This window comes from Halichoeres trimaculatus, unplaced genomic scaffold (assembly GCF_033239565.1).
Source record: "Halichoeres trimaculatus isolate MK-OKI-2021-1 unplaced genomic scaffold, fHalTri1.1 fHalTri1_scaffold_20, whole genome shotgun sequence".
In the NCBI taxonomy this organism is placed as follows: domain Eukaryota; kingdom Metazoa; phylum Chordata; class Actinopteri; order Labriformes; family Labridae; genus Halichoeres; species Halichoeres trimaculatus.
In genome coordinates this window covers 8,442,070-8,468,938 of record NW_027437198.1, presented here as the reverse complement: position 1 = coordinate 8,468,938, position 26,869 = coordinate 8,442,070, and positions in this window count along the sequence as shown.

Sequence of the window (26,869 nt, the reverse complement as noted above, 5' to 3'; positions counted from 1 at the left end):
ATGTTTAATAGGAAATTAAGCCTGTATTTAGCCTCTCATTAAACTGGCCGTAACTCCACAAAACGTAGCCAGAGGGCTCTGAAACTTCTTGGGTGCGTCCGTCAGGTCACTAGGAGCGTCCCCAGTGGGTTATCTCAGAATCGGGTTCGGGGTCCTTTTTTCGGAAAATCGCGTTTTTCCGCCGGCATGTTTTAATAGGAAATTAAGCCTGTATTTAGCCTCTCATTAAACTGGCCGTAACTCCACAAAACGTAGCCCGAGGGCTCTGAAACTTCTAGGGTGCGTCCGTCAGGTCACTAGGAGCGTCCCCAGTGGGTTATCTCAGAATCGGGTTCGGGGTCCTTTTTTCGGAAAATCGCGATTTTCCGCGGGCATGTTTTAATAGGAAATTAAGCCTGTATTTAGCCTCTAATTAAACTGGCCGTAACTCCACAAAACGTAGCCCGAGGGCTCTGAAACTTCTAGGGTGCGTCCGTCAGGTCACTAGGAGCGTCCCCAGTGGGTTATCTCAGAATCGGGTTCGGGGTCCTTTTTTCGGAAAATCGCGATTTTCCGCAGGCATGTTTTCGTAGGAAATTAAGCCTGTATTTAGCCTCTCATTAAACTGGCCGTAACTCCACAAAACGTAGCCCGAGGGCTCTGAAACTTCTAGGGTGCGTCCGTCAGGTCACTAGGAGCGTCCCCAGTGGGTTATCTCAGAATCGGGTTCGGGGTCCTTTTTTCGGAAAATCGCGTTTTTCCGCGGGCATGTTTTCGTAGGAAATTAAGCCTGTATTTAACCTCTCATTAAACTGGCCGTAACTCCACAAAACGTAGCCCGAGGGCTCTGAAACTTCTAGGGTGCGTCCGTCAGGTCACTAGGAGCGTCCCCAGTGGGTTATCTCAGAATCGGGTTCGGGGTCCTTTTTTCGGAAAATCGCGTTTTTCCGCGGGCATGTTTTAATAGGAAATTAAGCCTGTATTTAGCCTCTCATTCAACTGGCCGTAACTCCACAAAACGTAGCCCGAGGGCTCTGAAACTTCTTGGGTGCGTCCGTCAGGTCACTAGGAGCGTCCCCAGTGGGTTATCTCAGAATCGGGTTCGGGGTCCTTTTTTCGGAAAATCGCGATTTTCCGCGGGCATGTTTTCGTAGGAAATTAAGCCTGTATTTAGCCTCTCATTAAACTGGCTGTAACTCCACAAAACGTAGCCCGAGGGCTCTGAAACTTCTAGGGTGCGTCCGTCAGGTCACTAGGAGCGTCCCCAGTGGGTTATCTCAGAATCGGGTTCGGGGTCCTTTTTTCGGAAAATCGCGTTTTTCCGCGGGCATGTTTTAATAGGAAATTAAGCCTGTATTTAGCCTCTCATTAAACTGGCCGTAACTCCACAAAACGTAGCCCGAGGGCTCTGAAACTTCTTGGGTGCGTCCGTCAGATCACTAGGAGCGTCCCCAGTCGGTTATCTCAGAATCGGGTTCGGGGCCTTTTTCTCGGAAAATCGCGATTTTCCGCGGGCATGTTTTCGTAGGAAATTAAGCCTGTATTTAACCTCTCATTAAACTGGCCGTAACTCCACAAAACGTAGCCCGAGGGCTCTGAAACTTCTTGGGTGCGTCCGTCAGGTCACTAGGAGCGTCCCCAGTGGGTTATCCCAGAATCGGGTTCGGGGTCCTTTTTTCGGAAAATCGCGATTTTCCGCGGGCATGTTTTCATAGGAAATTAAGCCTGTATTTAGCCTCTCATTAAACTGGCCGTAACTCCACAAAACATAGCCCGAGGGCTCTGAAACTTCTTGGGTGCGTCCGTCAGGTCACTAGGAGCGTCCCCAGTGGGTTATCTCAGAATCGGGTTCGGGGTCCTTTTTTCGGAAAATCGCGATTTTCCGCGGGCATGTTTTAATAGGAAATTAAGCCTGTATTTAGCCTCTCATTAAACTGGCCGTAACTCCACAAAACGTAGCCAGAGGGCTCTGAAACTTCTTGGGTGCGTCCGTCAGGTCACTAGGAGCGTCCCCAGTGGGTTATCTCAGAATCGGGTTCGGGGTCCTTTTTTCGGAAAATCGCGTTTTTCCGCCGGCATGTTTTAATAGGAAATTAAGCCTGTATTTAGCCTCTCATTAAACTGGCCGTAACTCCACAAAACGTAGCCCGAGGGCTCTGAAACTTCTTGGGTGCGTCCGTCAGGTCACTAGGAGCGTCCCCAGTGGGTTATCTCAGAATCGGGTTCGGGGTCCTTTTTTCGGAAAATCGCGATTTTCCGCGGGCATGTTTTAATAGGAAATTAAGCCTGTATTTAGCCTCTCATTAAACTGGCCGTAACTCCACAAAACGTAGCCCGAGGGCTCTGAAACTTCTAGGGTGCGTCCGTCAGGTCACTAGGAGCGTCCCCAGTGGGTTATCTCAGAATCGGGTTCGGGGTCCTTTTTTCGGAAAATCGCGATTTTCCGCGGGCATGTTTTAATAGGAAATTAAGCCTGTATTTAGCCTCTCATTAAACTGGCCGTTACTCCACAAAACGTAGCCCGAGGGCTCTGAAACTTCTTGGGTGCGTCCGTCAGGTCACTAGGAGCGTCCCCAGTGGGTTATCTCAGAATCGGGTTCGGGGTCCTTTTTTCGGAAAATCGCGTTTTTCCGCGGGCATGTTTTAATAGGAAATTAAGCCTGTATTTAACCTCTCATTAAACTGGCCGTAACTCCACAAAACGTAGCCCGAGGGCTCTGAAACTTCTTGGGTGCGTCCGTCAGGTCACTAGGAGCGTCCCCAGTGGGTTATCTCAGAATCGGGTTCGGGGTCCTTTTTTCGGAAAATCGCGATTTTCCGCGGGCATGTTTTCGTAGGAAATTAAGCCTGTATTTAGCCTCTCATTAAACTGGCTGTAACTCCACAAAACGTAGCCCGAGGGCTCTGAAACTTCTAGGGTGCGTCCGTCAGGTCACTAGGAGCGTCCCCAGTGGGTTATCTCAGAATCGGGTTCGGGGTCCTTTTTTCGGAAAATCGCGTTTTTCCGCGGGCATGTTTTAATAGGAAATTAAGCCTGTATTTAGCCTCTCATTAAACTGGCCGTAACTCCACAAAACGTAGCCCGAGGGCTCTGAAACTTCTTGGGTGCGTCCGTCAGGTCACTAGGAGCGTCCCCAGTGGGTTATCTCAGAATCGGGTTCGGGGTCCTTTTTTCGGAAAATCGCGATTTTCCGCGGGCATGTTTTAATAGGAAATTAAGCCTGTATTTAGCCTCTCATTAAACTGGCCGTAACTCCACAAAACGTAGCCCGAGGGCTCTGAAACTTCTAGGGTGCGTCCATCAGGTCACTAGGAGCGTCCCCAGTGGGTTATCTCAGAATCGGGTTCGGGGTCCTTTTTTCGGAAAATCGTTTTTTTCCGCCGGCATGTTTTAATAGGAAATTAAGCCTGTATTTAGCCTCTCATCAAACTGGCCGTAACTCCACAAAACGTAGCCCGAGGGCTCTGAAACTTCTTGGGTGCGTCTGTCAGGTCACTAGGAGCGTCCCCAGTGGATTATCTCAGAATCGGGTTCGGGGTCCTTTTTTCGGAAAATCGCGATTTTCCGCGGGCATGTTTTAATAGGAAATTAAGCCTGTATTTAGCCTCTCATTAAACTGGCCGTAACTCCACAAAACGTAGCCCGAGGGCTCTGAAACTTCTAGGGTGCGTCCGTCAGGTCACTAGGAGCGTCCCCAGTGGGTTATCTCAGAATCGGGTTCGGGGTCCTTTTTTCGGAAAATCGCGTTTTTCCGCGGGCATGTTTTCGTAGGAAATTAAGCCTGTATTTAACCTCTCATTAAACTGGCCGTAACTCCACAAAACGTAGCCCGAGGGCTCTGAAACTTCTAGGGTGCGTCCGTCAGGTCACTAGGAGCGTCCCCAGTGGGTTATCTCAGAATCGGGTTCGGGGTCCTTTTTTCGGAAAATCGCGATTTTCCGCGGGCATGTTTTCGTAGGAAATTAAGCCTGTATTTAACCTCTCATTAAACTGGCCGTAACTCCACAAAACGTAGCCCGAGGGCTCTGAAACTTCTAGGGTGCGTCCGTCAGGTCACTAGGAGCGTCCCCAGTGGGTTATCTCAGAATCGGGTTCGGGGTCCTTTTTTCGGAAAATCGCGATTTTCCGCGGGCATGTTTTCGTAGGAAATTAAGCCTGTATTTAACCTCTCATTAAACTGGCCGTAACTCCACAAAACGTAGCCCGAGGGCTCTGAAACTTCTTGGGTGCGTCCGTCAGATCACTAGGAGCGTCCCCAGTGGGTTATCTCAGAATCGGGTTCGGGGTCCTTTTTTCGGAAAATCGCGTTTTTCCGCGGGCATGTTTTAATAGGAAATTAAGCCTGTATTTAACCTCTCATTAAACTGGCCGTAACTCCACAAAACGTAGCCCGAGGGCTCTGAAACTTCTAGGGTGCGTCCGTCAGGTCACTAGGAGCGTCCCCAGTGGGTTATCTCAGAATCGGGTTTGGGGTCCTTTTTTCGGAAAATCGCGTTTTTCCGCGGGCATGTTTTAATAGGAAATTAAGCCTGTATTTAGCCTCTCATTAAACTGGCCGTAACTCCACAAAACGTAGCCCGAGGGCTCTGAAACTTCTTGGGTGCGTCCGTCAGATCACTAGGAGCGTCCCCAGTGGGTTATCTCAGAATCGGGTTCGGGGTCCTTTTTTCGGAAAATCGCGTTTTTCCGCGGGCATGTTTTAATAGGAAATTAAGCCTGTATTTAACCTCTCATTAAACTGGCCGTAACTCCACAAAACGTAGCCCGAGGGCTCTGAAACTTCTTGGGTGCGTCCGTCAGGTCACTAGGAGCGTCCCCAGTGGATTATCTCAGAATCGGGTTCGGGGTCCTTTTTTCGGAAAATCGCGATTTTCCGCGGGCATGTTTTAATAGGAAATTAAGCCTGTATTTAGCCTCTCATTAAACTGGCAGTAACTCCACAAAACGTAGCCCGAGGGCTCTGAAACTTCTAGGGTGCGTCCGTCAGGTCACTAGGAGCGTCCCCAGTGGGTTATCTCAGAATCGGGTTCGGGGTCCTTTTTTCGGAAAATCGCGTTTTTCCGCGGGCATGTTTTCGTAGGAAATTAAGCCTGTATTTAACCTCTCATTAAACTGGCCGTAACTCCACAAAACGTAGCCCGAGGGCTCTGAAACTTCTAGGGTGCGTCCGTCAGGTCACTAGGAGCGTCCCCAGTGGGTTATCTCAGAATCGGGTTCGGGGTCCTTTTTTCGGAAAATCGCGTTTTTCCGCGGGCATGTTTTAATAGGAAATTAAGCCTGTATTTAACCTCTCATTAAACTGGCCGTAACTCCACAAAACGTAGCCCGAGGGCTCTGAAACTTCTAGGGTGCGTCCGTCAGGTCACTAGGAGCGTCCCCAGTGGGTTATCTCAGAATCGGGTTCGGGGTCCTTTTTTCGGAAAATCGCGTTTTTCCGCGGGCATGTTTTAATAGGAAATTAAGCCTGTATTTAATCTCTCATTAAACTGGCCGTAACTCCACAAAACGTAGCCCGAGGGCTCTGAAACTTCTAGGGTGCGTCCGTCAGATCACTAGGAGCGTCCCCAGTGGGTTATCTCAGAATCGGGTTCGGGGTCCTTTTTTCGGAAAATCGCGATTTTCCGCGGGCATGTTTTAATAGGAAATTAAGCCTGTATTTAGCCTCTAATTAAACTGGCCGTAACTCCACAAAACGTAGCCCGAGGGCTCTGAAACTTCTAGGGTGCGTCCGTCAGGTCACTTGGAGCGTCCCCAGTGGGTTATCTCAGAATCGGGTTCGGGGTCCTTTTTTCGGAAAATCGCGATTTTCCGCGGGCATGTTTTAATAGGAAATTAAGCCTGTATTTAACCTCTCATTAAACTGGCCGTAACTCCACAAAACGTAGCCCGAGGGCTCTGAAACTTCTAGGGTGCGTCCGTCAGGTCACTAGGAGCGTCCCTAGTGGGTTATCTCAGAATCGGGTTCGGGGTCCTTTTTTCGGAAAATCGCGTTTTTCCGCGGGCATGTTTTAATAGGAAATTAAGCCTGTATTTAACCTCCCATTAAACTGGCCGTAACTCCACAAAATGTAGCCCGAGGGCTCTGAAACTTCTTGGGTGCGTCCGTCAGATCACTAGGAGCGTCCCCAGTGGGTTATCTCAGAATCGGGTTCGGGGTCCTTTTTCGGAAAATCGCGATTTTCCGCGGGCATGTTTAATAGGAAATTAAGCCTGTATTTAGCCTCTCATTAAACTGGCCGTAACTCCACAAAACGTAGCCAGAGGGCTCTGAAACTTCTTGGGTGCGTCCGTCAGGTCACTAGGAGCGTCCCCAGTGGGTTATCTCAGAATCGGGTTCGGGGTCCTTTTTTCGGAAAATCGCGTTTTTCCGCCGGCATGTTTTAATAGGAAATTAAGCCTGTATTTAGCCTCTCATTAAACTGGCCGTAACTCCACAAAACGTAGCCCGAGGGCTCTGAAACTTCTAGGGTGCGTCCGTCAGGTCACTAGGAGCGTCCCCAGTGGGTTATCTCAGAATCGGGTTCGGGGTCCTTTTTTCGGAAAATCGCGATTTTCCGCGGGCATGTTTTAATAGGAAATTAAGCCTGTATTTAGCCTCTAATTAAACTGGCCGTAACTCCACAAAACGTAGCCCGAGGGCTCTGAAACTTCTAGGGTGCGTCCGTCAGGTCACTAGGAGCGTCCCCAGTGGGTTATCTCAGAATCGGGTTCGGGGTCCTTTTTTCGGAAAATCGCGATTTTCCGCAGGCATGTTTTAATAGGAAATTAAGCCTGTATTTAGCCTCTCATTAAACTGGCCGTAACTCCACAAAACGTAGCCCGAGGGCTCTGAAACTTCTAGGGTGCGTCCGTCAGGTCACTAGGAGCGTCCCCAGTGGGTTATCTCAGAATCGGGTTCGGGGTCCTTTTTTCGGAAAATCGCGTTTTTCCGCGGGCATGTTTTAATAGGAAATTAAGCCTGTATTTAACCTCTCATTAAACTGGCCGTAACTCCACAAAACGTAGCCCGAGGGCTCTGAAACTTCTAGGGTGCGTCCGTCAGGTCACTAGGAGCGTCCCCAGTGGGTTATCTCAGAATCGGGTTCGGGGTCCTTTTTTCGGAAAATCGCGTTTTTCCGCGGGCATGTTTTAATAGGAAATTAAGCCTGTATTTAACCTCTCATTAAACTGGCCGTAACTCCACAAAACGTAGCCCGAGGGCTCTGAAACTTCTTGGGTGCGTCCGTCAGATCACTAGGAGCGTCCCCAGTGGGTTATCTCAGAATCGGGTTCGGGGTCCTTTTTTCGGAAAATCGCGATTTTCCGCGGGCATGTTTTCGTAGGAAATTAAGCCTGTATTTAGCCTCTCATTAAACTGGCTGTAACTCCACAAAACGTAGCCCGAGGGCTCTGAAACTTCTAGGGTGCGTCCGTCAGGTCACTAGGAGCGTCCCCAGTGGGTTATCTCAGAATCGGGTTCGGGGTCCTTTTTTCGGAAAATCGCGTTTTTCCGCGGGCATGTTTTAATAGGAAATTAAGCCTGTATTTAACCTCTCATTAAACTGGCCGTAACTCCACAAAACGTAGCCCGAGGGCTCTGAAACTTCTAGGGTGCGTCCGTCAGGTCACTAGGAGCGTCCCCAGTGGGTTATCTCAGAATCGGGTTCGGGGTCCTTTTTTCGGAAAATCGCGTTTTTCCGCGGGCATGTTTTAATAGGAAATTAAGCCTGTATTTAACCTCTCATTAAACTGGCCGTAACTCCACAAAACGTAGCCCGAGGGCTCTGAAACTTCTTGGGTGCGTCCGTCAGATCACTAGGAGCGTCCCCAGTGGGTTATCTCAGAATCGGGTTCGGGGTCCTTTTTTCGGAAAATCGCGATTTTCCGCGGGCATGTTTTCGTAGGAAATTAAGCCTGTATTTAACCTCTCATTAAACTGGCCGTAACTCCACAAAACGTAGCCCGAGGGCTCTGAAACTTCTTGGGTGCGTCCGTCAGGTCACTAGGAGCGTCCCCAGTGGGTTATCTCAGAATCGGGTTCGGGGTCCTTTTTTCGGAAAATCGCGTTTTTCCGCGGGCATGTTTTAATAGGAAATTAAGCCTGTATTTAACCTCTCATTAAACTGGCCGTAACTCCACAAAACGTAGCCCGAGGGCTCTGAAACTTCTAGGGTGCGTCCATCAGGTCACTAGGAGCGTCCCCAGTGGGTTATCTCAGAATCGGGTTCGGGGTCCTTTTTTCGGAAAATCGTTTTTTTCCGCCGGCATGTTTTAATAGGAAATTAAGCCTGTATTTAGCCTCTCATTAAACTGGCCGTAACTCCACAAAACGTAGCCCGAGGGCTCTGAAACTTCTTGGGTGCGTCTGTCAGGTCACTAGGAGCGTCCCCAGTGGATTATCTCAGAATCGGGTTCGGGGTCCTTTTTTCGGAAAATCGCGATTTTCCGCGGGCATGTTTTAATAGGAAATTAAGCCTGTATTTAGCCTCTCATTAAACTGGCAGTAACTCCACAAAACGTAGCCCGAGGGCTCTGAAACTTCTAGGGTGCGTCCGTCAGGTCACTAGGAGCGTCCCCAGTGGGTTATCTCAGAATCGGGTTCGGGGTCCTTTTTTCGGAAAATCGCGTTTTTCCGCGGGCATGTTTTCGTAGGAAATTAAGCCTGTATTTAACCTCTCATTAAACTGGCTGTAACTCCACAAAACGTAGCCCGAGGGCTCTGAAACTTCTAGGGTGCGTCCGTCAGGTCACTAGGAGCGTCCCCAGTGGGTTATCTCAGAATCGGGTTCGGGGTCCTTTTTTCGGAAAATCGCGTTTTTCCGCGGGCATGTTTTAATAGGAAATTAAGCCTGTATTTAGCCTCTCATTCAACTGGCCGTAACTCCACAAAACGTAGCCCGAGGGCTCTGAAACTTCTTGGGTGCGTCCGTCAGGTCACTAGGAGCGTCCCCAGTGGGTTATCTCAGAATCGGGTTCAGGGGCCTTTTTTCGGAAAATCGCGATTTTCCGCGGGCATGTTTTCGTAGGAAATTAAGCCTGTATTTAGCCTCTCATTAAACTGGCTGTAACTCCACAAAACGTAGCCCGAGGGCTCTGAAACTTCTAGGGTGCGTCCGTCAGGTCACTAGGAGCGTCCCCAGTGGGTTATCTCAGAATCGGGTTCGGGGTCCTTTTTTCGGAAAATCGCGTTTTTCCGCGGGCATGTTTTAATAGGAAATTAAGCCTGTATTTAGCCTCTCATTAAACTGGCCGTAACTCCACAAAACGTAGCCCGAGGGCTCTGAAACTTCTTGGGTCCGTCCGTCAGGTCACTAGGAGCGTCCCCAGTGGGTTATCTCAGAATCGGGTTCGGGGTCCTTTTTTCGGAAAATCGCGATTTTCCGCGGGCATGTTTTAATAGGAAATTAAGCCTGTATTTAGCCTCTCATTAAACTGGCCGTAACTCCACAAAACGTAGCCCGAGGGCTCTGAAACTTCTTGGGTGCGTCCGTCAGATCACTAGGAGCGTCCCCAGTGGGTTATCTCAGAATCGGGTTCGGGGTCCTTTTTTCGGAAAATCGCGTTTTTCCGCGGGCATTTTTTAATAGGAAATTAAGCCTGTATTTAACCTCTCATTAAACTGGCCGTAACTCCACAAAACGTAGCCCGAGGGCTCTGAAACTTCTAGGGTGCGTCCGTCAGGTCACTAGGAGCGTCCCCAGTGGGTTATCTCAGAATCGGGTTCGGGGTCCTTTTTTCGGAAAATCGCGATTTTCCGCGGGCATGTTTTAATAGGAAATTAAGCCTGTATTTAACCTCTCATTAAACTGGCCGTAACTCCACAAAACGTAGCCCGAGGGCTCTGAAACTTCTTGGGTGCGTCCGTCAGATCACTAGGAGCGTCCCCAGTGGGTTATCTCAGAATCGGGTTCGGGGTCCTTTTTTCGGAAAATCGCGTTTTTCCGCGGGCATGTTTTAATAGGAAATTAAGCCTGTATTTAACCTCTCATTAAACTGGCCGTAACTCCACAAAACGTAGCCCGAGGGCTCTGAAACTTCTAGGGTGCTTCCGTCAGGTCACTAGGAGCGTCCCCAGTGGGTTATCTCAGAATCGGGTTCGGGGTCCTTTTTTCGGAAAATCGCGTTTTTCCGCGGGCATGTTTTAATAGGAAATTAAGCCTGTATTTAACCTCTCATTAAACTGGCCGTAACTCCACAAAACGTAGCCCGAGGGCTCTGAAACTTCTAGGGTGCGTCCGTCAGATCACTAGGAGCGTCCCCAGTGGGTTATCTCAGAATCGGGTTCGGGGTCCTTTTTTCGGAAAATCGCGATTTTCCGCGGGCATGTTTTAATAGGAAATTAAGCCTGTATTTAACCTCTCATTAAACTGGCCGTAACTCCACAAAACGTAGCCCGAGGGCTCTGAAACTTCTAGGGTGCGTCCGTCAGGTCACTAGGAGCGTCCCTAGTGGGTTATCTCAGAATCGGGTTCGGGGTCCTTTTTTCGGAAAATCGCGTTTTTCCGCGGGCATGTTTTAATAGGAAATTAAGCCTGTATTTAACCTCCCATTAAACTGGCCGTAACTCCACAAAATGTAGCCCGAGGGCTCTGAAACTTCTTGGGTGCGTCCGTCAGATCACTAGGAGCGTCCCCAGTGGGTTATCTCAGAATCGGGTTCGGGGTCCTTTTTCGGAAAATCGCGATTTTCCGCGGGCATGTTTAATAGGAAATTAAGCCTGTATTTAGCCTCTCATTAAACTGGCCGTAACTCCACAAAACGTAGCCAGAGGGCTCTGAAACTTCTTGGGTGCGTCCGTCAGGTCACTAGGAGCGTCCCCAGTGGGTTATCTCAGAATCGGGTTCGGGGTCCTTTTTTCGGAAAATCGCGTTTTTCCGCCGGCATGTTTTAATAGGAAATTAAGCCTGTATTTAGCCTCTCATTAAACTGGCCGTAACTCCACAAAACGTAGCCCGAGGGCTCTGAAACTTCTAGGGTGCGTCCGTCAGGTCACTAGGAGCGTCCCCAGTGGGTTATCTCAGAATCGGGTTCGGGGTCCTTTTTTCGGAAAATCGCGATTTTCCGCGGGCATGTTTTAATAGGAAATTAAGCCTGTATTTAGCCTCTAATTAAACTGGCCGTAACTCCACAAAACGTAGCCCGAGGGCTCTGAAACTTCTAGGGTGCGTCCGTCAGGTCACTAGGAGCATCCCCAGTGGGTTATCTCAGAATCGGGTTCGGGGTCCTTTTTTCGGAAAATCGCGATTTTCCGCAGGCATGTTTTAATAGGAAATTAAGCCTGTATTTAGCCTCTCATTAAACTGGCCGTAACTCCACAAAACGTAGCCCGAGGGCTCTGAAACTTCTAGGGTGCGTCCGTCAGGTCACTAGGAGCGTCCCCAGTGGGTTATCTCAGAATCGGGTTCGGGGTCCTTTTTTCGGAAAATCGCGTTTTTCCGCGGGCATGTTTTAATAGGAAATTAAGCCTGTATTTAACCTCTCATTAAACTGGCCGTAACTCCACAAAACGTAGCCCGAGGGCTCTGAAACTTCTAGGGTGCGTCCGTCAGGTCACTAGGAGCGTCCCCAGTGGGTTATCTCAGAATCGGGTTCGGGGTCCTTTTTTCGGAAAATCGCGTTTTTCCGCGGGCATGTTTTAATAGGAAATTAAGCCTGTATTTAACCTCTCATTAAACTGGCCGTAACTCCACAAAACGTAGCCCGAGGGCTCTGAAACTTCTTGGGTGCGTCCGTCAGATCACTAGGAGCGTCCCCAGTGGGTTATCTCAGAATCGGGTTCGGGGTCCTTTTTTCGGAAAATCGCGATTTTCCGCGGGCATGTTTTCGTAGGAAATTAAGCCTGTATTTAGCCTCTAATTAAACTGGCTGTAACTCCACAAAACGTAGCCCGAGGGCTCTGAAACTTCTAGGGTGCGTCCGTCAGGTCACTAGGAGCGTCCCCAGTGGGTTATCTCAGAATCGGGTTCGGGGTCCTTTTTTCGGAAAATCGCGTTTTTCCGCGGGCATGTTTTAATAGGAAATTAAGCCTGTATTTAGCCTCTCATTAAACTGGCCGTAACTCCACAAAACGTAGCCCGAGGGCTCTGAAACTTCTTGGGTGCGTCCGTCAGGTCACTAGGAGCGTCCCCAGTGGGTTATCTCAGAATCGGGTTCGGGGTCCTTTTTTCGGAAAATCGCGATTTTCCGCGGGCATGTTTTAATAGGAAATTAAGCCTGTATTTAGCCTCTCATTAAACTGGCTGTAACTCCACAAAACGTAGCCCGAGGGCTCTGAAACTTCTAGGGTGCGTCCATCAGGTCACTAGGAGCGTCCCCAGTGGGTTATCTCAGAATCGGGTTCGGGGTCCTTTTTTCGGAAAATCGTTTTTTTCCGCCGGCATGTTTTAATAGGAAATTAAGCCTGTATTTAGCCTCTCATTAAACTGGCCGTAACTCCACAAAACGTAGCCCGAGGGCTCTGAAACTTCTTGGGTGCGTCTGTCAGGTCACTAGGAGCGTCCCCAGTGGATTATCTCAGAATCGGGTTCGGGGTCCTTTTTTCGGAAAATCGCGATTTTCCGCGGGCATGTTTTAATAGGAAATTAAGCCTGTATTTAGCCTCTCATTAAACTGGCCGTAACTCCACAAAACGTAGCCCGAGGGCTCTGAAACTTCTAGGGTGCGTCCGTCAGGTCACTAGGAGCGTCCCCAGTGGGTTATCTCAGAATCGGGTTCGGGGTCCTTTTTTCGGAAAATCGCGTTTTTCCGCGGGCATGTTTTAATAGGAAATTAAGCCTGTATTTAGCCTCTCATTAAACTGGCCGTAACTCCACAAAACGTAGCCCGAGGGCTCTGAAACTTCTTGGGTGCGTCCGTCAGGTCACTAGGAGCGTCCCCAGTGGGTTATCTCAGAATCGGGTTCGGGGTCCTTTTTTCGGAAAATCGCGATTTTCCGCGGGCATGTTTTAATAGGAAATTAAGCCTGTATTTAGCCTCTCATTAAACTGGCTGTAACTCCACAAAACGTAGCCCGAGGGCTCTGAAACTTCTAGGGTGCGTCCATCAGGTCACTAGGAGCGTCCCCAGTGGGTTATCTCAGAATCGGGTTCGGGGTCCTTTTTTCGGAAAATCGTTTTTTTCCGCCGGCATGTTTTAATAGGAAATTAAGCCTGTATTTAGCCTCTCATTAAACTGGCCGTAACTCCACAAAACGTAGCCCGAGGGCTCTGAAACTTCTAGGGTGCGTCCGTCAGGTCACTAGGAGCGTCCCCAGTGGGTTATCTCAGAATCGGGTTCGGGGTCCTTTTTTCGGAAAATCGCGTTTTTCCGCGGGCATGTTTTCGTAGGAAATTAAGCCTGTATTTAGCCTCTCATTAAACTGGCTGTAACTCCACAAAACGTAGCCCGAGGGCTCTGAAACTTCTAGGGTGCGTCCGTCAGGTCACTAGGAGCGTCCCCAGTGGGTTATCTCAGAATCGGGTTCGGGGTCCTTTTTTCGGAAAATCGCGTTTTTCCGCGGGCATGTTTTAATAGGAAATTAAGCCTGTATTTAGCCTCTCATTCAACTGGCCGTAACTCCACAAAACGTAGCCCGAGGGCTCTGAAACTTCTTGGGTGCGTCCGTCAGGTCACTAGGAGCGTCCCCAGTGGGTTATCTCAGAATCGGGTTCGGGGTCCTTTTTTCGGAAAATCGCGTTTTTCCGCGGGCATTTTTTAATAGGAAATTAAGCCTGTATTTAACCTCTCATTAAACTGGCCGTAACTCCACAAAACGTAGCCCGAGGGCTCTGAAACTTCTAGGGTGCGTCCGTCAGGTCACTAGGAGCGTCCCCAGTGGGTTATCTCAGAATCGGGTTCGGGGTCCTTTTTTCGGAAAATCGCGATTTTCCGCGGGCATGTTTTAATAGGAAATTAAGCCTGTATTTAACCTCTCATTAAACTGGCCGTAACTCCACAAAACGTAGCCCGAGGGCTCTGAAACTTCTTGGGTGCGTCCGTCAGATCACTAGGAGCGTCCCCAGTGGGTTATCTCAGAATCGGGTTCGGGGTCCTTTTTTCGGAAAATCGCGTTTTTCCGCGGGCATGTTTTAATAGGAAATTAAGCCTGTATTTAACCTCTCATTAAACTGGCCGTAACTCCACAAAACGTAGCCCGAGGGCTCTGAAACTTCTAGGGTGCGTCCGTCAGGTCACTAGGAGCGTCCCCAGTGGGTTATCTCAGAATCGGGTTCGGGGTCCTTTTTTCGGAAAATCGCGTTTTTCCGCGGGCATGTTTTAATAGGAAATTAAGCCTGTATTTAACCTCTCATTAAACTGGCCGTAACTCCACAAAACGTAGCCCGAGGGCTCTGAAACTTCTAGGGTGCGTCCGTCAGATCACTAGGAGCGTCCCCAGTGGGTTATCTCAGAATCGGGTTCGGGGTCCTTTTTTCGGAAAATCGCGATTTTCCGCGGGCATGTTTTAATAGGAAATTAAGCCTGTATTTAGCCTCTAATTAAACTGGCCGTAACTCCACAAAACGTAGCCCGAGGGCTCTGAAACTTCTAGGGTGCGTCCGTCAGGTCACTTGGAGCGTCCCCAGTGGGTTATCTCAGAATCGGGTTCGGGGTCCTTTTTTCGGAAAATCGCGATTTTCCGCGGGCATGTTTTAATAGGAAATTAAGCCTGTATTTAACCTCTCATTAAACTGGCCGTAACTCCACAAAACGTAGCCCGAGGGCTCTGAAACTTCTAGGGTGCGTCCGTCAGGTCACTAGGAGCGTCCCTAGTGGGTTATCTCAGAATCGGGTTCGGGGTCCTTTTTTCGGAAAATCGCGTTTTTCCGCGGGCATGTTTTAATAGGAAATTAAGCCTGTATTTAACCTCCCATTAAACTGGCCGTAACTCCACAAAATGTAGCCCGAGGGCTCTGAAACTTCTTGGGTGCGTCCGTCAGATCACTAGGAGCGTCCCCAGTGGGTTATCTCAGAATCGGGTTCGGGGTCCTTTTTCGGAAAATCGCGATTTTCCGCGGGCATGTTTAATAGGAAATTAAGCCTGTATTTAGCCTCTCATTAAACTGGCCGTAACTCCACAAAACGTAGCCAGAGGGCTCTGAAACTTCTTGGGTGCGTCCGTCAGGTCACTAGGAGCGTCCCCAGTGGGTTATCTCAGAATCGGGTTCGGGGTCCTTTTTTCGGAAAATCGCGTTTTTCCGCCGGCATGTTTTAATAGGAAATTAAGCCTGTATTTAGCCTCTCATTAAACTGGCCGTAACTCCACAAAACGTAGCCCGAGGGCTCTGAAACTTCTAGGGTGCGTCCGTCAGGTCACTAGGAGCGTCCCCAGTGGGTTATCTCAGAATCGGGTTCGGGGTCCTTTTTTCGGAAAATCGCGATTTTCCGCGGGCATGTTTTAATAGGAAATTAAGCCTGTATTTAGCCTCTAATTAAACTGGCCGTAACTCCACAAAACGTAGCCCGAGGGCTCTGAAACTTCTAGGGTGCGTCCGTCAGGTCACTAGGAGCGTCCCCAGTGGGTTATCTCAGAATCGGGTTCGGGGTCCTTTTTTCGGAAAATCGCGATTTTCCGCAGGCATGTTTTAATAGGAAATTAAGCCTGTATTTAGCCTCTCATTAAACTGGCCGTAACTCCACAAAACGTAGCCCGAGGGCTCTGAAACTTCTAGGGTGCGTCCGTCAGGTCACTAGGAGCGTCCCCAGTGGGTTATCTCAGAATCGGGTTCGGGGTCCTTTTTTCGGAAAATCGCGTTTTTCCGCGGGCATGTTTTAATAGGAAATTAAGCCTGTATTTAACCTCTCATTAAACTGGCCGTAACTCCACAAAACGTAGCCCGAGGGCTCTGAAACTTCTAGGGTGCGTCCGTCAGGTCACTAGGAGCGTCCCCAGTGGGTTATCTCAGAATCGGGTTCGGGGTCCTTTTTTCGGAAAATCGCGTTTTTCCGCGGGCATGTTTTAATAGGAAATTAAGCCTGTATTTAACCTCTCATTAAACTGGCCGTAACTCCACAAAACGTAGCCCGAGGGCTCTGAAACTTCTTGGGTGCGTCCGTCAGATCACTAGGAGCGTCCCCAGTGGGTTATCTCAGAATCGGGTTCGGGGTCCTTTTTTCGGAAAATCGCGATTTTCCGCGGGCATGTTTTCGTAGGAAATTAAGCCTGTATTTAGCCTCTAATTAAACTGGCTGTAACTCCACAAAACGTAGCCCGAGGGCTCTGAAACTTCTAGGGTGCGTCCGTCAGGTCACTAGGAGCGTCCCCAGTGGGTTATCTCAGAATCGGGTTCGGGGTCCTTTTTTCGGAAAATCGCGTTTTTCCGCGGGCATGTTTTAATAGGAAATTAAGCCTGTATTTAGCCTCTCATTAAACTGGCCGTAACTCCACAAAACGTAGCCCGAGGGCTCTGAAACTTCTTGGGTGCGTCCGTCAGGTCACTAGGAGCGTCCCCAGTGGGTTATCTCAGAATCGGGTTCGGGGTCCTTTTTTCAGAAAATCGCGATTTTCCGCGGGCATGTTTTAATAGGAAATTAAGCCTGTATTTAGCCTCTCATTAAACTGGCTGTAACTCCACAAAACGTAGCCCGAGGGCTCTGAAACTTCTAGGGTGCGTCCATCAGGTCACTAGGAGCGTCCCCAGTGGGTTATCTCAGAATCGGGTTCGGGGTCCTTTTTTCGGAAAATCGTTTTTTTCCGCCGGCATGTTTTAATAGGAAATTAAGCCTGTATTTAGCCTCTCATTAAACTGGCCGTAACTCCACAAAACGTAGCCCGAGGGCTCTGAAACTTCTTGGGTGCGTCTGTCAGGTCACTAGGAGCGTCCCCAGTGGATTATCTCAGAATCGGGTTCGGGGTCCTTTTTTCGGAAAATCGCGATTTTCCGCGGGCATGTTTTAATAGGAAATTAAGCCTGTATTTAGCCTCTCATTAAACTGGCCGTAACTCCACAAAACGTAGCCCGAGGGCTCTGAAACTTCTAGGGTGCGTCCGTCAGGTCACTAGGAGCGTCCCCAGTGGGTTATCTCAGAATCGGGTTCGGGGTCCTTTTTTCGGAAAATCGCGTTTTTCCGCGGGCATGTTTTAATAGGAAATTAAGCCTGTATTTAGCCTCTCATTAAACTGGCCGTAACTCCACAAAACGTAGCCCGAGGGCTCTGAAACTTCTTGGGTGCGTCCGTCAGGTCACTAGGAGCGTCCCCAGTGGGTTATCTCAGAATCGGGTTCGGGGTCCTTTTTTCGGAAAATCGCGATTTTCCGCGGGCATGTTTTAATAGGAAATTAAGCCTGTATTTAGCCTCTCATTAAACTGGCTGTAACTCCACAAAACGTAGCCCGAGGGCTCTGAAACTTCTAGGGTGCGTCCATCAGGTCACTAGGAGCGTCCCCAGTGGGTTATCTCAGAATCGGGTTCGGGGTCCTTTTTTCGGAAAATCGTTTTTTTCCGCCGGCATGTTTTAATAGGAAATTAAGCCTGTATTTAGCCTCTCATTAAACTGGCCGTAACTCCACAAAACGTAGCCCGAGGGCTCTGAAACTTCTTGGGTGCGTCTGTCAGGTCACTAGGAGCGTCCCCAGTGGATTATCTCAGAATCGGGTTCGGGGTCCTTTTTTCGGAAAATCGCGATTTTCCGCGGGCATGTTTTAATAGGAAATTAAGCCTGTATTTAGCCTCTCATTAAACTGGCCGTAACTCCACAAAACGTAGCCCGAGGGCTCTGAAACTTCTAGGGTGCGTCCGTCAGGTCACTAGGAGCGTCCCCAGTGGGTTATCTCAGAATCGGGTTCGGGGTCCTTTTTTCGGAAAATCGCGTTTTTCCGCGGGCATGTTTTAATAGGAAATTAAGCCTGTATTTAACCTCTCATTAAACTGGCCGTAACTCCACAAAACGTAGCCCGAGGGCTCTGAAACTTCTAGGGTGCGTCCGTCAGGTCACTAGGAGCGTCCCCAGTGGGTTATCTCAGAATCGGGTTCGGGGTCCTTTTTTCGGAAAATCGCGTTTTTCCGCGGGCATGTTTTCGTAGGAAATTAAGCCTGTATTTAACCTCTCATTAAACTGGCCGTAACTCCACAAAACGTAGCCCGAGGGCTCTGAAACTTCTAGGGTGCGTCCGTCAGGTCACTAGGAGCGTCCCCAGTGGGTTATCTCAGAATCGGGTTCGGGGTCCTTTTTTCGGAAAATCGCGTTTTTCCGCGGGCATGTTTTAATAGGAAATTAAGCCTGTATTTAGCCTCTCATTCAACTGGCCGTAACTCCACAAAACGTAGCCCGAGGGCTCTGAAACTTCTTGGGTGCGTCCGTCAGGTCACTAGGAGCGTCCCCAGTGGGTTATCTCAGAATCGGGTTCGGGGTCCTTTTTTCGGAAAATCGCGATTTTCCGCGGGCATGTTTTCGTAGGAAATTAAGCCTGTATTTAGCCTCTCATTAAACTGGCTGTAACTCCACAAAACGTAGCCCGAGGGCTCTGAAACTTCTAGGGTGCGTCCGTCAGGTCACTAGGAGCGTCCCCAGTGGGTTATCTCAGAATCGGGTTCGGGGTCCTTTTTTCGGAAAATCGCGTTTTTCCGCGGGCATGTTTTAATAGGAAATTAAGCCTGTATTTAGCCTCTCATTAAACTGGCCGTAACTCCACAAAACGTAGCCCGAGGGCTCTGAAACTTCTTGGGTGCGTCCGTCAGGTCACTAGGAGCGTCCCCAGTGGGTTATCTCAGAATCGGGTTCGGGGTCCTTTTTTCGGAAAATCGCGATTTTCCGCGGGCATGTTTTAATAGGAAATTAAGCCTGTATTTAGCCTCTCATTAAACTGGCCGTAACTCCACAAAACGTAGCCCGAGGGCTCTGAAACTTCTTGGGTGCGTCCGTCAGATCACTAGGAGCGTCCCCAGTGGGTTATCTCAGAATCGGGTTCGGGGTCCTTTTTTCGGAAAATCGCGTTTTTCCGCGGGCATGTTTTAATAGGAAATTAAGCCTGTATTTAACCTCTCATTAAACTGGCCGTAACTCCACAAAACGTAGCCCGAGGGCTCTGAAACTTCTAGGGTGCGTCCGTCAGGTCACTAGGAGCGTCCCCAGTGGGTTATCTCAGAATCGGGTTCGGGGTCCTTTTTTCGGAAAATCGCGTTTTTCCGCGGGCATGTTTTAATAGGAAATTAAGCCTGTATTTAACCTCTCATTAAACTGGCCGTAACTCCACAAAACGTAGCCCGAGGGCTCTGAAACTTCTTGGGTGCGTCCGTCAGATCACTAGGAGCGTCCCCAGTGGGTTATCTCAGAATCGGGTTCGGGGTCCTTTTTTCGGAAAATCGCGTTTTTCCGCGGGCATGTTTTAATAGGAAATTAAGCCTGTATTTAACCTCTCATTAAACTGGCCGTAACTCCACAAAACGTAGCCCGAGGGCTCTGAAACTTCTAGGGTGCGTCCGTCAGGTCACTAGGAGCGTCCCCAGTGGGTTATCTCAGAATCGGGTTCGGGGTCCTTTTTTCGGAAAATCGCGTTTTTCCGCGGGCATGTTTTAATAGGAAATTAAGCCTGTATTTAACCTCTCATTAAACTGGCCGTAACTCCACAAAACGTAGCCCGAGGGCTCTGAAACTTCTAGGGTGCGTCCGTCAGATCACTAGGAGCGTCCCCAGTGGGTTATCTCAGAATCGGGTTCGGGGTCCTTTTTTCGGAAAATCGCGATTTTCCGCGGGCATGTTTTAATAGGAAATTAAGCCTGTATTTAGCCTCTAATTAAACTGGCCGTAACTCCACAAAACGTAGCCCGAGGGCTCTGAAACTTCTAGGGTGCGTCCGTCAGGTCACTAGGAGCGTCCCCAGTGGGTTATCTCAGAATCGGGTTCGGGGTCCTTTTTTCGGAAAATCGCGATTTTCCGCGGGCATGTTTTAATAGGAAATTAAGCCTGTATTTAACCTCTCATTAAACTGGCCGTAACTCCACAAAACGTAGCCCGAGGGCTCTGAAACTTCTAGGGTGCGTCCGTCAGGTCACTAGGAGCGTCCCCAGTGGGTTATCTCAGAATCGGGTTCGGGGTCCTTTTTTCGGAAAATCGCGTTTTTCCGCGGGCATGTTTTAATAGGAAATTAAGCCTGTATTTAACCTCCCATTAAACTGGCCGTAACTCCACAAAACGTAGCCCGAGGGCTCTGAAACTTCTTGGGTGCGTCCGTCAGATCACTAGGAGCGTCCCCAGTGGGTTATCTCAGAATCGGGTTCGGGGTCCTTTTTCGGAAAATCGCGATTTTCCGCGGGCATGTTTAATAGGAAATTAAGCCTGTATTTAGCCTCTCATTAAACTGGCCGTAACTCCACAAAACGTAGCCAGAGGGCTCTGAAACTTCTTGGGTGCGTCCGTCAGGTCACTAGGAGCGTCCCCAGTGGGTTATCTCAGAATCGGGTTCGGGGTCCTTTTTTCGGAAAATCGCGTTTTTCCGCCGGCATGTTTTAATAGGAAATTAAGCCTGTATTTAGCCTCTCATTAAACTGGCCGTAACTCCACAAAACGTAGCCCGAGGGCTCTGAAACTTCTAGGGTGCGTCCGTCAGGTCACTAGGAGCGTCCCCAGTGGGTTATCTCAGAATCGGGTTCGGGGTCCTTTTTTCGGAAAATCGCGATTTTCCGCGGGCATGTTTTAATAGGAAATTAAGCCTGTATTTAGCCTCTAATTAAACTGGCCGTAACTCCACAAAACGTAGCCCGAGGGCTCTGAAACTTCTAGGGTGCGTCCGTCAGGTCACTAGGAGCGTCCCCAGTGGGTTATCTCAGAATCGGGTTCGGGGTCCTTTTTTCGGAAAATCGCGATTTTCCGCAGGCATGTTTTCGTAGGAAATTAAGCCTGTATTTAGCCTCTCATTAAACTGGCCGTAACTCCACAAAACGTAGCCCGAGGGCTCTGAAACTTCTAGGGTGCGTCCGTCAGGTCACTAGGAGCGTCCCCAGTGGGTTATCTCAGAATCGGGTTCGGGGTCCTTTTTTCGGAAAATCGCGTTTTTCCGCGGGCATGTTTTCGTAGGAAATTAAGCCTGTATTTAACCTCTCATTAAACTGGCCGTAACTCCACAAAACGTAGCCCGAGGGCTCTGAAACTTCTAGGGTGCGTCCGTCAGGTCACTAGGAGCGTCCCCAGTGGGTTATCTCAGAATCGGGTTCGGGGTCCTTTTTTCGGAAAATCGCGTTTTTCCGCGGGCATGTTTTAATAGGAAATTAAGCCTGTATTTAGCCTCTCATTCAACTGGCCGTAACTCCACAAAACGTAGCCCGAGGGCTCTGAAACTTCTTGGGTGCGTCCGTCAGGTCACTAGGAGCGTCCCCAGTGGGTTATCTCAGAATCGGGTTCGGGGTCCTTTTTTCGGAAAATCGCGATTTTCCGCGGGCATGTTTTCGTAGGAAATTAAGCCTGTATTTAGCCTCTCATTAAACTGGCTGTAACTCCACAAAACGTAGCCCGAGGGCTCTGAAACTTCTAGGGTGCGTCCGTCAGGTCACTAGGAGCGTCCCCAGTGGGTTATCTCAGAATCGGGTTCGGGGTCCTTTTTTCGGAAAATCGCGTTTTTCCGCGGGCATGTTTTAATAGGAAATTAAGCCTGTATTTAGCCTCTCATTAAACTGGCCGTAACTCCACAAAACGTAGCCCGAGGGCTCTGAAACTTCTTGGGTGCGTCCGTCAGATCACTAGGAGCGTCCCCAGTCGGTTATCTCAGAATCGGGTTCGGGGCCTTTTTCTCGGAAAATCGCGATTTTCCGCGGGCATGTTTTCGTAGGAAATTAAGCCTGTATTTAACCTCTCATTAAACTGGCCGTAACTCCACAAAACGTAGCCCGAGGGCTCTGAAACTTCTTGGGTGCGTCCGTCAGGTCACTAGGAGCGTCCCCAGTGGGTTATCCCAGAATCGGGTTCGGGGTCCTTTTTTCGGAAAATCGCGATTTTCCGCGGGCATGTTTTCATAGGAAATTAAGCCTGTATTTAGCCTCTCATTAAACTGGCCGTAACTCCACAAAACATAGCCCGAGGGCTCTGAAACTTCTTGGGTGCGTCCGTCAGGTCACTAGGAGCGTCCCCAGTGGGTTATCTCAGAATCGGGTTCGGGGTCCTTTTTTCGGAAAATCGCGATTTTCCGCGGGCATGTTTTAATAGGAAATTAAGCCTGTATTTAGCCTCTCATTAAACTGGCCGTAACTCCACAAAACGTAGCCAGAGGGCTCTGAAACTTCTTGGGTGCGTCCGTCAGGTCACTAGGAGCGTCCCCAGTGGGTTATCTCAGAATCGGGTTCGGGGTCCTTTTTTCGGAAAATCGCGTTTTTCCGCCGGCATGTTTTAATAGGAAATTAAGCCTGTATTTAGCCTCTCATTAAACTGGCCGTAACTCCACAAAACGTAGCCCGAGGGCTCTGAAACTTCTTGGGTGCGTCCGTCAGGTCACTAGGAGCGTCCCCAGTGGGTTATCTCAGAATCGGGTTCGGGGTCCTTTTTTCGGAAAATCGCGATTTTCCGCGGGCATGTTTTAATAGGAAATTAAGCCTGTATTTAGCCTCTCATTAAACTGGCCGTAACTCCACAAAACGTAGCCCGAGGGCTCTGAAACTTCTAGGGTGCGTCCGTCAGGTCACTAGGAGCGTCCCCAGTGGGTTATCTCAGAATCGGGTTCGGGGTCCTTTTTTCGGAAAATCGCGATTTTCCGCGGGCATGTTTTAATAGGAAATTAAGCCTGTATTTAGCCTCTCATTAAACTGGCCGTTACTCCACAAAACGTAGCCCGAGGGCTCTGAAACTTCTTGGGTGCGTCCGTCAGGTCACTAGGAGCGTCCCCAGTGGGTTATCTCAGAATCGGGTTCGGGGTCCTTTTTTCGGAAAATCGCGTTTTTCCGCGGGCATGTTTTAATAGGAAATTAAGCCTGTATTTAACCTCTCATTAAACTGGCCGTAACTCCACAAAACGTAGCCCGAGGGCTCTGAAACTTCTTGGGTGCGTCCGTCAGGTCACTAGGAGCGTCCCCAGTGGGTTATCTCAGAATCGGGTTCGGGGTCCTTTTTTCGGAAAATCGCGATTTTCCGCGGGCATGTTTTCGTAGGAAATTAAGCCTGTATTTAGCCTCTCATTAAACTGGCTGTAACTCCACAAAACGTAGCCCGAGGGCTCTGAAACTTCTAGGGTGCGTCCGTCAGGTCACTAGGAGCGTCCCCAGTGGGTTATCTCAGAATCGGGTTCGGGGTCCTTTTTTCGGAAAATCGCGTTTTTCCGCGGGCATGTTTTAATAGGAAATTAAGCCTGTATTTAGCCTCTCATTAAACTGGCCGTAACTCCACAAAACGTAGCCCGAGGGCTCTGAAACTTCTTGGGTGCGTCCGTCAGGTCACTAGGAGCGTCCCCAGTGGGTTATCTCAGAATCGGGTTCGGGGTCCTTTTTTCGGAAAATCGCGATTTTCCGCGGGCATGTTTTAATAGGAAATTAAGCCTGTATTTAGCCTCTCATTAAACTGGCCGTAACTCCACAAAACGTAGCCCGAGGGCTCTGAAACTTCTAGGGTGCGTCCATCAGGTCACTAGGAGCGTCCCCAGTGGGTTATCTCAGAATCGGGTTCGGGGTCCTTTTTTCGGAAAATCGTTTTTTTCCGCCGGCATGTTTTAATAGGAAATTAAGCCTGTATTTAGCCTCTCATCAAACTGGCCGTAACTCCACAAAACGTAGCCCGAGGGCTCTGAAACTTCTTGGGTGCGTCTGTCAGGTCACTAGGAGCGTCCCCAGTGGATTATCTCAGAATCGGGTTCGGGGTCCTTTTTTCGGAAAATCGCGATTTTCCGCGGGCATGTTTTAATAGGAAATTAAGCCTGTATTTAGCCTCTCATTAAACTGGCCGTAACTCCACAAAACGTAGCCCGAGGGCTCTGAAACTTCTAGGGTGCGTCCGTCAGGTCACTAGGAGCGTCCCCAGTGGGTTATCTCAGAATCGGGTTCGGGGTCCTTTTTTCGGAAAATCGCGTTTTTCCGCGGGCATGTTTTCGTAGGAAATTAAGCCTGTATTTAACCTCTCATTAAACTGGCCGTAACTCCACAAAACGTAGCCCGAGGGCTCTGAAACTTCTAGGGTGCGTCCGTCAGGTCACTAGGAGCGTCCCCAGTGGGTTATCTCAGAATCGGGTTCGGGGTCCTTTTTTCGGAAAATCGCGATTTTCCGCGGGCATGTTTTCGTAGGAAATTAAGCCTGTATTTAACCTCTCATTAAACTGGCCGTAACTCCACAAAACGTAGCCCGAGGGCTCTGAAACTTCTAGGGTGCGTCCGTCAGGTCACTAGGAGCGTCCCCAGTGGGTTATCTCAGAATCGGGTTCGGGGTCCTTTTTTCGGAAAATCGCGATTTTCCGCGGGCATGTTTTCGTAGGAAATTAAGCCTGTATTTAACCTCTCATTAAACTGGCCGTAACTCCACAAAACGTAGCCCGAGGGCTCTGAAACTTCTTGGGTGCGTCCGTCAGATCACTAGGAGCGTCCCCAGTGGGTTATCTCAGAATCGGGTTCGGGGTCCTTTTTTCGGAAAATCGCGTTTTTCCGCGGGCATGTTTTAATAGGAAATTAAGCCTGTATTTAACCTCTCATTAAACTGGCCGTAACTCCACAAAACGTAGCCCGAGGGCTCTGAAACTTCTAGGGTGCGTCCGTCAGGTCACTAGGAGCGTCCCCAGTGGGTTATCTCAGAATCGGGTTTGGGGTCCTTTTTTCGGAAAATCGCGTTTTTCCGCGGGCATGTTTTAATAGGAAATTAAGCCTGTATTTAGCCTCTCATTAAACTGGCCGTAACTCCACAAAACGTAGCCCGAGGGCTCTGAAACTTCTTGGGTGCGTCCGTCAGATCACTAGGAGCGTCCCCAGTGGGTTATCTCAGAATCGGGTTCGGGGTCCTTTTTTCGGAAAATCGCGTTTTTCCGCGGGCATGTTTTAATAGGAAATTAAGCCTGTATTTAACCTCTCATTAAACTGGCCGTAACTCCACAAAACGTAGCCCGAGGGCTCTGAAACTTCTTGGGTGCGTCCGTCAGGTCACTAGGAGCGTCCCCAGTGGATTATCTCAGAATCGGGTTCGGGGTCCTTTTTTCGGAAAATCGCGATTTTCCGCGGGCATGTTTTAATAGGAAATTAAGCCTGTATTTAGCCTCTCATTAAACTGGCAGTAACTCCACAAAACGTAGCCCGAGGGCTCTGAAACTTCTAGGGTGCGTCCGTCAGGTCACTAGGAGCGTCCCCAGTGGGTTATCTCAGAATCGGGTTCGGGGTCCTTTTTTCGGAAAATCGCGTTTTTCCGCGGGCATGTTTTCGTAGGAAATTAAGCCTGTATTTAACCTCTCATTAAACTGGCCGTAACTCCACAAAACGTAGCCCGAGGGCTCTGAAACTTCTAGGGTGCGTCCGTCAGGTCACTAGGAGCGTCCCCAGTGGGTTATCTCAGAATCGGGTTCGGGGTCCTTTTTTCGGAAAATCGCGTTTTTCCGCGGGCATGTTTTAATAGGAAATTAAGCCTGTATTTAACCTCTCATTAAACTGGCCGTAACTCCACAAAACGTAGCCCGAGGGCTCTGAAACTTCTAGGGTGCGTCCGTCAGGTCACTAGGAGCGTCCCCAGTGGGTTATCTCAGAATCGGGTTCGGGGTCCTTTTTTCGGAAAATCGCGTTTTTCCGCGGGCATGTTTTAATAGGAAATTAAGCCTGTATTTAATCTCTCATTAAACTGGCCGTAACTCCACAAAACGTAGCCCGAGGGCTCTGAAACTTCTAGGGTGCGTCCGTCAGATCACTAGGAGCGTCCCCAGTGGGTTATCTCAGAATCGGGTTCGGGGTCCTTTTTTCGGAAAATCGCGATTTTCCGCGGGCATGTTTTAATAGGAAATTAAGCCTGTATTTAGCCTCTAATTAAACTGGCCGTAACTCCACAAAACGTAGCCCGAGGGCTCTGAAACTTCTAGGGTGCGTCCGTCAGGTCACTTGGAGCGTCCCCAGTGGGTTATCTCAGAATCGGGTTCGGGGTCCTTTTTTCGGAAAATCGCGATTTTCCGCGGGCATGTTTTAATAGGAAATTAAGCCTGTATTTAACCTCTCATTAAACTGGCCGTAACTCCACAAAACGTAGCCCGAGGGCTCTGAAACTTCTAGGGTGCGTCCGTCAGGTCACTAGGAGCGTCCCTAGTGGGTTATCTCAGAATCGGGTTCGGGGTCCTTTTTTCGGAAAATCGCGTTTTTCCGCGGGCATGTTTTAATAGGAAATTAAGCCTGTATTTAACCTCCCATTAAACTGGCCGTAACTCCACAAAATGTAGCCCGAGGGCTCTGAAACTTCTTGGGTGCGTCCGTCAGATCACTAGGAGCGTCCCCAGTGGGTTATCTCAGAATCGGGTTCGGGGTCCTTTTTCGGAAAATCGCGATTTTCCGCGGGCATGTTTAATAGGAAATTAAGCCTGTATTTAGCCTCTCATTAAACTGGCCGTAACTCCACAAAACGTAGCCAGAGGGCTCTGAAACTTCTTGGGTGCGTCCGTCAGGTCACTAGGAGCGTCCCCAGTGGGTTATCTCAGAATCGGGTTCGGGGTCCTTTTTTCGGAAAATCGCGTTTTTCCGCCGGCATGTTTTAATAGGAAATTAAGCCTGTATTTAGCCTCTCATTAAACTGGCCGTAACTCCACAAAACGTAGCCCGAGGGCTCTGAAACTTCTAGGGTGCGTCCGTCAGGTCACTAGGAGCGTCCCCAGTGGGTTATCTCAGAATCGGGTTCGGGGTCCTTTTTTCGGAAAATCGCGATTTTCCGCGGGCATGTTTTAATAGGAAATTAAGCCTGTATTTAGCCTCTAATTAAACTGGCCGTAACTCCACAAAACGTAGCCCGAGGGCTCTGAAACTTCTAGGGTGCGTCCGTCAGGTCACTAGGAGCGTCCCCAGTGGGTTATCTCAG